Source organism: Cygnus atratus, chromosome 3 (assembly GCF_013377495.2).
Source record: "Cygnus atratus isolate AKBS03 ecotype Queensland, Australia chromosome 3, CAtr_DNAZoo_HiC_assembly, whole genome shotgun sequence".
NCBI classification, from domain to species: Eukaryota; Metazoa; Chordata; class Aves; order Anseriformes; family Anatidae; genus Cygnus; species Cygnus atratus.
Window position 1 is genome coordinate 17,596,494 of NC_066364.1, and position 6,298 is coordinate 17,602,791.

Genomic DNA, 6,298 nt, shown 5'->3' on the forward strand with positions numbered 1-6,298 from the left:
AGATGTTTTCTCCTCTAGGTTCCAAACACATGACAAGAAATACATTGTATGTGAAGGAATATGATGACGTAACATTAATCAAACTACCATGAAGAAAGAAACAGAAGACAAGAAAATGTATTTAACAGGTACCAGTGAGCGAAAGAGACAAGCAAACCAGACTGTATTTACACAAAACAAATACAAATAAGAAATAAGGAAATAAAACTGAAATGTATCAGTTTATGTCCTGTCACACGACATGCTCCATTCAGGGAACAGTCCTTATACAAGACAGCTACAAAACTAACAAAAGGAGGAAGCAAGTTAAAATAGCTATTTTAACAAAAAGGAATTAACATTATGAGAAACACAGTATCTGAAGTACATTATAATACAATTAAGGAAAACTTGGGGTTCTAGTCCCATGCCCCCCATCATGCACTTTCTGCAGTATTATAAAGTAATCTGGGGCTAAACACTAAAATTAAATACCTGCTCTTCCTCCATATTTAAAATATCCAAGGAGGAAGTAATAGTTTGATTTGAGGTAAGGTCAAAAAAATTAAAATAGCAGTATAACATAAGTTATTTTCTAAGGAACTGAGACAGCAAAATCCAGTTTCCTAGGCATGTATGTCAGGGTGGTAGGAAGAGTTCAGGCTGCAGCTGCTCCTTCTACAGCGACCTCTCCATCTGCCCAGGCTGCCTACTGTCAGACAACTGGTGGGTTCACTGGAGATAAGCTTCTACCCCTCTTGCAAATGTAACTGGAATCAGTCAAAAGGTTTAAAAGTTATTAAGAGCTACAGTGAAAGACAGACATTCACAGAGGGAGTTGTACATAATCTCTATTTTCTTAGAAAGCCAGGCTAACAATATATGCACTGACTGCAAATAGCTTGGTCTTGAATTTTCATTGCTGTTACTGAAAATGTAAGCCTAGCCACTCAAATCACAGGGCATTGCTCTGATTCTGTCTGGATGCATGAACTTCTCAACATCAGTTTAGAGAAATTAAGAGAAAACTCCTTCTTTAAGTAACAGTAGAAGAAAAACAGATTTAAATAACATTTATTTTCCTCCCAAGAGGACATGAACATTGCCTATGACATCAGGCCCATATTTCTTAAGGCAACTGTGATGTGAACACCTTCATAGCAGTGTAACCAAGTTCACAGAGTACTGTATTGCATTTGTTTCATCAGTTCCTAGAAACTATATACAAACAAGCTCAAAGGTGTGCTGGCTTAGGTAGAGTTCAGTTTCCTGCCCTGGCAGCTACATTGGGGTAGCTATGAAATAGGCAATGACATCTCCACTCACCACCCTGCTGAGGCAGCCACTCTCCTCATGACCCTCTCTGTCACCCCAGAATAAGGAGGCATTTGGGTAGGCAGAGGTGCTCTGCACAGCCTCGCTGACCTCGCCATGTCTGCCACCCCACCAGGACCAGGGGTCTGTCACGGTTTGCACGTACCAACAGCAGCCACGGGAAGAGGCTGCTCCCAGCCTGCACTGGTCAGCAAAACTGAAGCTTTGTGATCAGCATAGCCAAATCTGGAGGCGACGTACCTCAAGGGCAGCGTGCTGCGAAAGAGAAAGGCACCAGAGAGATCAGGATAAGCAGTGCTTTGGGAAAGCTAGCGGGGGTAGGACAGTATCCAGTTGCTGTTGACAGCTCTGCCAGATCAGCCCCCTTCCAGACACTGTTTAGAGAAATTCAAGGGGAAAAGTTTATATAAATACACATATATATTCACACACATACACACACTCCAGAAACTGGATCATCAGCAGAATTTCTCAAGTGAAATTCAAAAGCAAATGCAAAGATTCCAAACCCAGGTGCTCAACAGCAAAGCTGTGATCAGTGCAAACAAAACTGAGCACTTGTATACAGCAATAAAGAACTCATGCCTGAACATACAAAATCAGCATCTTATTGTCCAGACAACCTGCAAGACCCATCTTCATCCCCAAGTATTTCGGATGATCCTTTGGATATTATGTGGTGGGAAAAGGTAGTACGAGGTAAGCTTTAGTCCACCTCTTCCACCTTAAATTGTTTCCATTCAATATGAACAGGACGTAGCTTCATTAAACTCACATAGTGGTACCTGGAAGATAACATAACAAAGTCTTGCAATGTAACAAGCTACTGCCCACTTGCTATTCTTTGAAACACTGGAAGTGATCCTACAGAAAAGAAATACTATTGTCTTGGCAAGACTAGAACCATCTGATTAAGACTTGCTTTCTTACAGTAAATAGGAAGTACCAGACATTGTTTCACTTTCTCTGTTCCTCATTTTCTTCAGTTTTTTGAAGAAGTCCACTTACAGTACCACCCTGAAATATCACCATCAGCACACAATCAAGCTATTTGAAAACCAACTTTTAAAAGCAGTCAGCTCCAGTATCCAATGACTGCACATGCGTAAGAACTGAAAGCATTTCTGATATGATGTGAAGCATGTAGATCATAAAATAGAAAATCATTCCCATTACTCTGCAGCCAGAGAAGCAAGAGTATCTCCAACAGCTCTGCACAGGCATCAGAACTAGGAAAAAATATATATCTTTATGATCTTCTTGTCTCATCTCCTTCAAAAGGAGAATGAAAGATGAACGTTATGAGCTCCTTTCTGTAGGGGCAAATAGGAAGGGATCATGTCTCATAAAAAAGGAGAGCTGACCATGGCTTAAGCTGTGCATAGCAGAATTACCAAACCAAACTGACTGGTGAGTTTCTTTGTAACAGTTTTGCATTTCCTTTTTGTAACTCAAGATATAAGAAAAGACATGCAGTTAAAAGCAAGTCTGGTAATCAAACCACAGACTACTTACAGCTGCCTATCAATACAACTCCACAGGAAATATGACAAGAAACTAACACATTCTGACTCCCCTGCTACACCAGCTCCCTGGGGCAGAAAGGGTCTACACACACAGACCAAGCTACAGGACAACTGGAGTTGTTATTTTACCCTGAATCAGCACAGGAAGGGCAAACAACAGTTTTCTGCCAGCCTATGAAAGCATTCTTGTAAATACAGCAGATACACTGAAGCCATTCATACCCTCAGGATGGCACTGCAGCCAAAACTCATGGTTAAGTCAGCAGTCTTGTCCTTTGGCTTAACTGAACGGAAAGTTGTCAGAAGTTATTTGAAAAATAAAATAAATTAAAAAAACACACAAAATGTAACAAAGACTTGGAATGTATTTCTTGAAAAAAGTGTTAAAAACAAAAACAGTTAAAGACATCTCTTCCTCTCCCCTTGCTCCCCCAGTTATCACTTTAAAATGCCAAAATATGTAAAATCCAGACTGCAATGAAGACTACTCAAAACTAGACTATGCTTCAAGGGCAAAAGTCTACAATAGCTTGTACATAATAAACACATGATTTGGTCTAGCAGCTCCTAGAATAGGAATCAGGGTGATTCAGAAAGGACAAAAATCAACTCTGTTTTACCTAAAGGACGTCTCAATCAAAGAAGTTAAATCAGATTGAAACATCATACTCTTATTTCAAGCACAGATGGTTTCTCCCCATCATGACCAATATTCCAATTGCACAAGAGGATAATGAGACATGATGGCCAGGGAAAGGAGGAGTGAAGGAACAGAACTTCATCCTGAAGGGAAAAAATAGTAATGTCTTATTCAAGTAGCTCCTAAACAAAAGGAATTTTTTCCCCTCCCTACTCTTTTCATTTAATCTTGCTTCTGTTCTGTATGTAACAAACTTCCAAGTCAGTCCAGTTTGACTGACTGCCTAACATTATCACGAGAGAGTCATCCAAATTTTCCTATGCTGTAAATATCCTTCGAGGTACGAACAAAGCACTTTCTTTAAAGGCACAAATCTGCCCTGAGCATCCACACTCCCTCCTTCTCCCCACCCCACGCTTCGCTAGATCTCAGGTCCACAAAGAAAACACACAGAGGCAAAGAAAAGGGCAGCAACCACAAGTTTTTTCACCAGACAACTGGAACTGATGTAATTTCCAGTAGCACTCTGCCCAAGAACATTGCAACTTCAGCTGCAGCCACTTCTGGGTCAGCACTGATAAACTAATGTACAATGAAGCAATCCCATTTCACAACATAAACAGTTGTTTGGCTACACCACAAACAATACAAACAAATGGATCTATTTATAAATCACCCTTATTGTAGAACACAGAATAATTTGTTCTAGGGGAGGAATGAGAGCATTTCCAAGAACACAGGGGAAACGCAAGCAGCTTGCATCTTCTCCCACCAGCCTGCCCCCCTGACACTCCCTGTTCCACTTCTTTAGAAGATATAAAAAGAAAGTGATACAGGGCCTGATATTTCATGAAGATAATCTTGGTTTCAAGACACACTGGGGGACTGGCTGAAAGGACAGCACCCTTATCATGCATACTGTTTCTTCTGACACCTCAAAAATATATATTTATATCAATGGCAGCATCTCTTAATTGCAGTGAACGAAGGAAAAATTACAAGCCAGAAAAGAGATCTCCAACTCCTACTTCTTCACCCCGGAGACCCAAACAACACAATTTCCCCCCTGAACGGCACACTTTGCCTCCTGAGAACATAGGATGGGTATGTCAATCCACGTGCCGCTTTGTTTGGGTGGTTTCAGGGTGTTTGTTTTTTTAAATCCTCTCCCAGATCAGCTGTCGCGTCCCAAGGGCACTGGGCTGCCCCACGGAGGTTTAGCTCATTTCTGTAAATCGCAGAACAGAAAATAGGCAAGTGCAAAGAACTGCTTTCGTTACCTGGAAGCCGCACCGCTGCCGGCAGCCCTCGCTCTGTCGCAGCCCGCGATTTATCGCGACTACCCGGCGGGCGGCTGTCACCTCCGGATCGGAGCGCTCGTCCCACAGCCAGCCCCCGGCGACACCGGGGCACACGGGCAGGGCCGCGACGCCGCGTCCCCGTCGCCCCCTCGGAGGAGGCCGCGGAGGGGGGTCGAGCAGATCTCTTGATATAAAGGGATCTGGGGGACGTGGGGAGAGCGGGGACCCCACACACCGACCCCACACAGGGCACCCCGCAGCACCCCCGCCTCGCCCTTACCGCGCCGCTGCAGCCTCGGCCGGGAAGGGTGGCGAGGTGCGCGACGCTATCCCGTGGAGCCGCGGCCGGGCACCGCCACCAGAGCCGCCACCACCTCCTCCACCGCCGCCACCCCAGGCATGGTCTCCCCCTCGGCGCGTGAGGCGAGCGCCGCTCCCGGGCTTTTCTCCGGCGTGAGGTGGAGCGGGGTGGGGCGGGGGCGGGCGCCATTTGCTGCCGCCCGCCCGCTTTGAAGGGGCCGCCCCGCTGCGGCGACCCCTGGCGGCCCCGGGAGGCGCCTCCCGGCACGGAGGCCGCGGGGATACCGGGGGTTTCCCCGGTTGGCAGCCGGGAGAGAGTTCCCGGAGGTGTTCCGAGCCGAGCCGAACCGTGCGGAGCTGCGGCTCTTCCTTCATGCCCCCTTTGGTCGCGGCTCAGGTTGTCCCAGATCGTGTCAAGGAGAGATGTACAAACCTTTGTGGGGTTTACAAAGGAAGGGTTTTCAGCCTTGCTTGTGAGAAAAGGAAGGAAACCATGATGGTCACGGCTGGTTGGCAAGCTGCTGTTTTGCAAGCATTATTTACCAAAATAAATAAATAAATAAACAGATGCTTTCCTGTTGTTGGTTTATGCACTTAGCATGGTTTTCTTCCGCAGGGAGACGCAGGGAGACACAAAGGAAAAGCACTGAGATGGTCTGCAGGTGTCTGGCTGATTTACTGCCATGCAGCCTTTGCCCTCCCCTGAGTGAGGGGTGAGGGCAGTACTGCACCCCTGGGGCTGCGGATTGGGGTAGGGAACAGCATCTGGCTGTGGCTCTACGCCCAGGCACCTGCCCGACACTAGAATGTGGAGAAAAAAGGCAAAAGCAAGATGGAAGAAATGCTAAGCTTCCAACACACACACAATAAATTACTGCTGAAAGTGCCTTTTTGGGTTGCCTGGTACATGAAACAGTTCATAGCACAACCTGAAGACAAGGAGATGAGCCCGAGAAGCCTCTCGTCTTTACTCCTCCTCCAACGTGACAAGGTTTCTCTCTCATTTACCATGAGAGAAGACAATCTGTTTCTCCCGGGATATTTATGGACGGTTGTGACTTTCGTAATGGCTGTCATCTGAACAGCACAATGTATTTTCTCTTCCCCCAGCACGGCACAGTCCACTCAGGCATATAACGAATGCTTTTCATCACGAGGAGAATCACCACCATTGTTCTCCACTGCGGCCTAGATGCTGCCATTGGCGCCGCACAAGC

The 6,298-nt window shown here is 45.8% G+C and overlaps 1 protein-coding gene across 6 annotated transcripts in view; it reads right to left on the reverse strand.

Annotated features, from left to right (window-relative positions):
• The window catches only part of RNF144A (ring finger protein 144A), a 62,116-nt gene extending 56,890 nt beyond the window's left edge, over positions 1–5,226 (reverse strand). Inside the window, exons 1-2 of one of the 6 annotated variants that reach the window (XM_035543139.2) lie at positions 5,062–5,200; positions 1,460–1,569 (exon numbers count right to left, since the gene is read on the reverse strand). The gene's annotated coding sequence lies outside the window, so the exon portion shown is untranslated. Of the gene's footprint in view, positions 1–1,459; positions 1,570–4,760 lie in introns of all 6 variants that reach the window. The other 5 variants (XM_035543140.2, XM_035543142.2, XM_035543144.2 and 2 more) reach the window with 5 other exon arrangements.
• Positions 5,227–6,298: the final 1,072 nt, after the last annotated feature.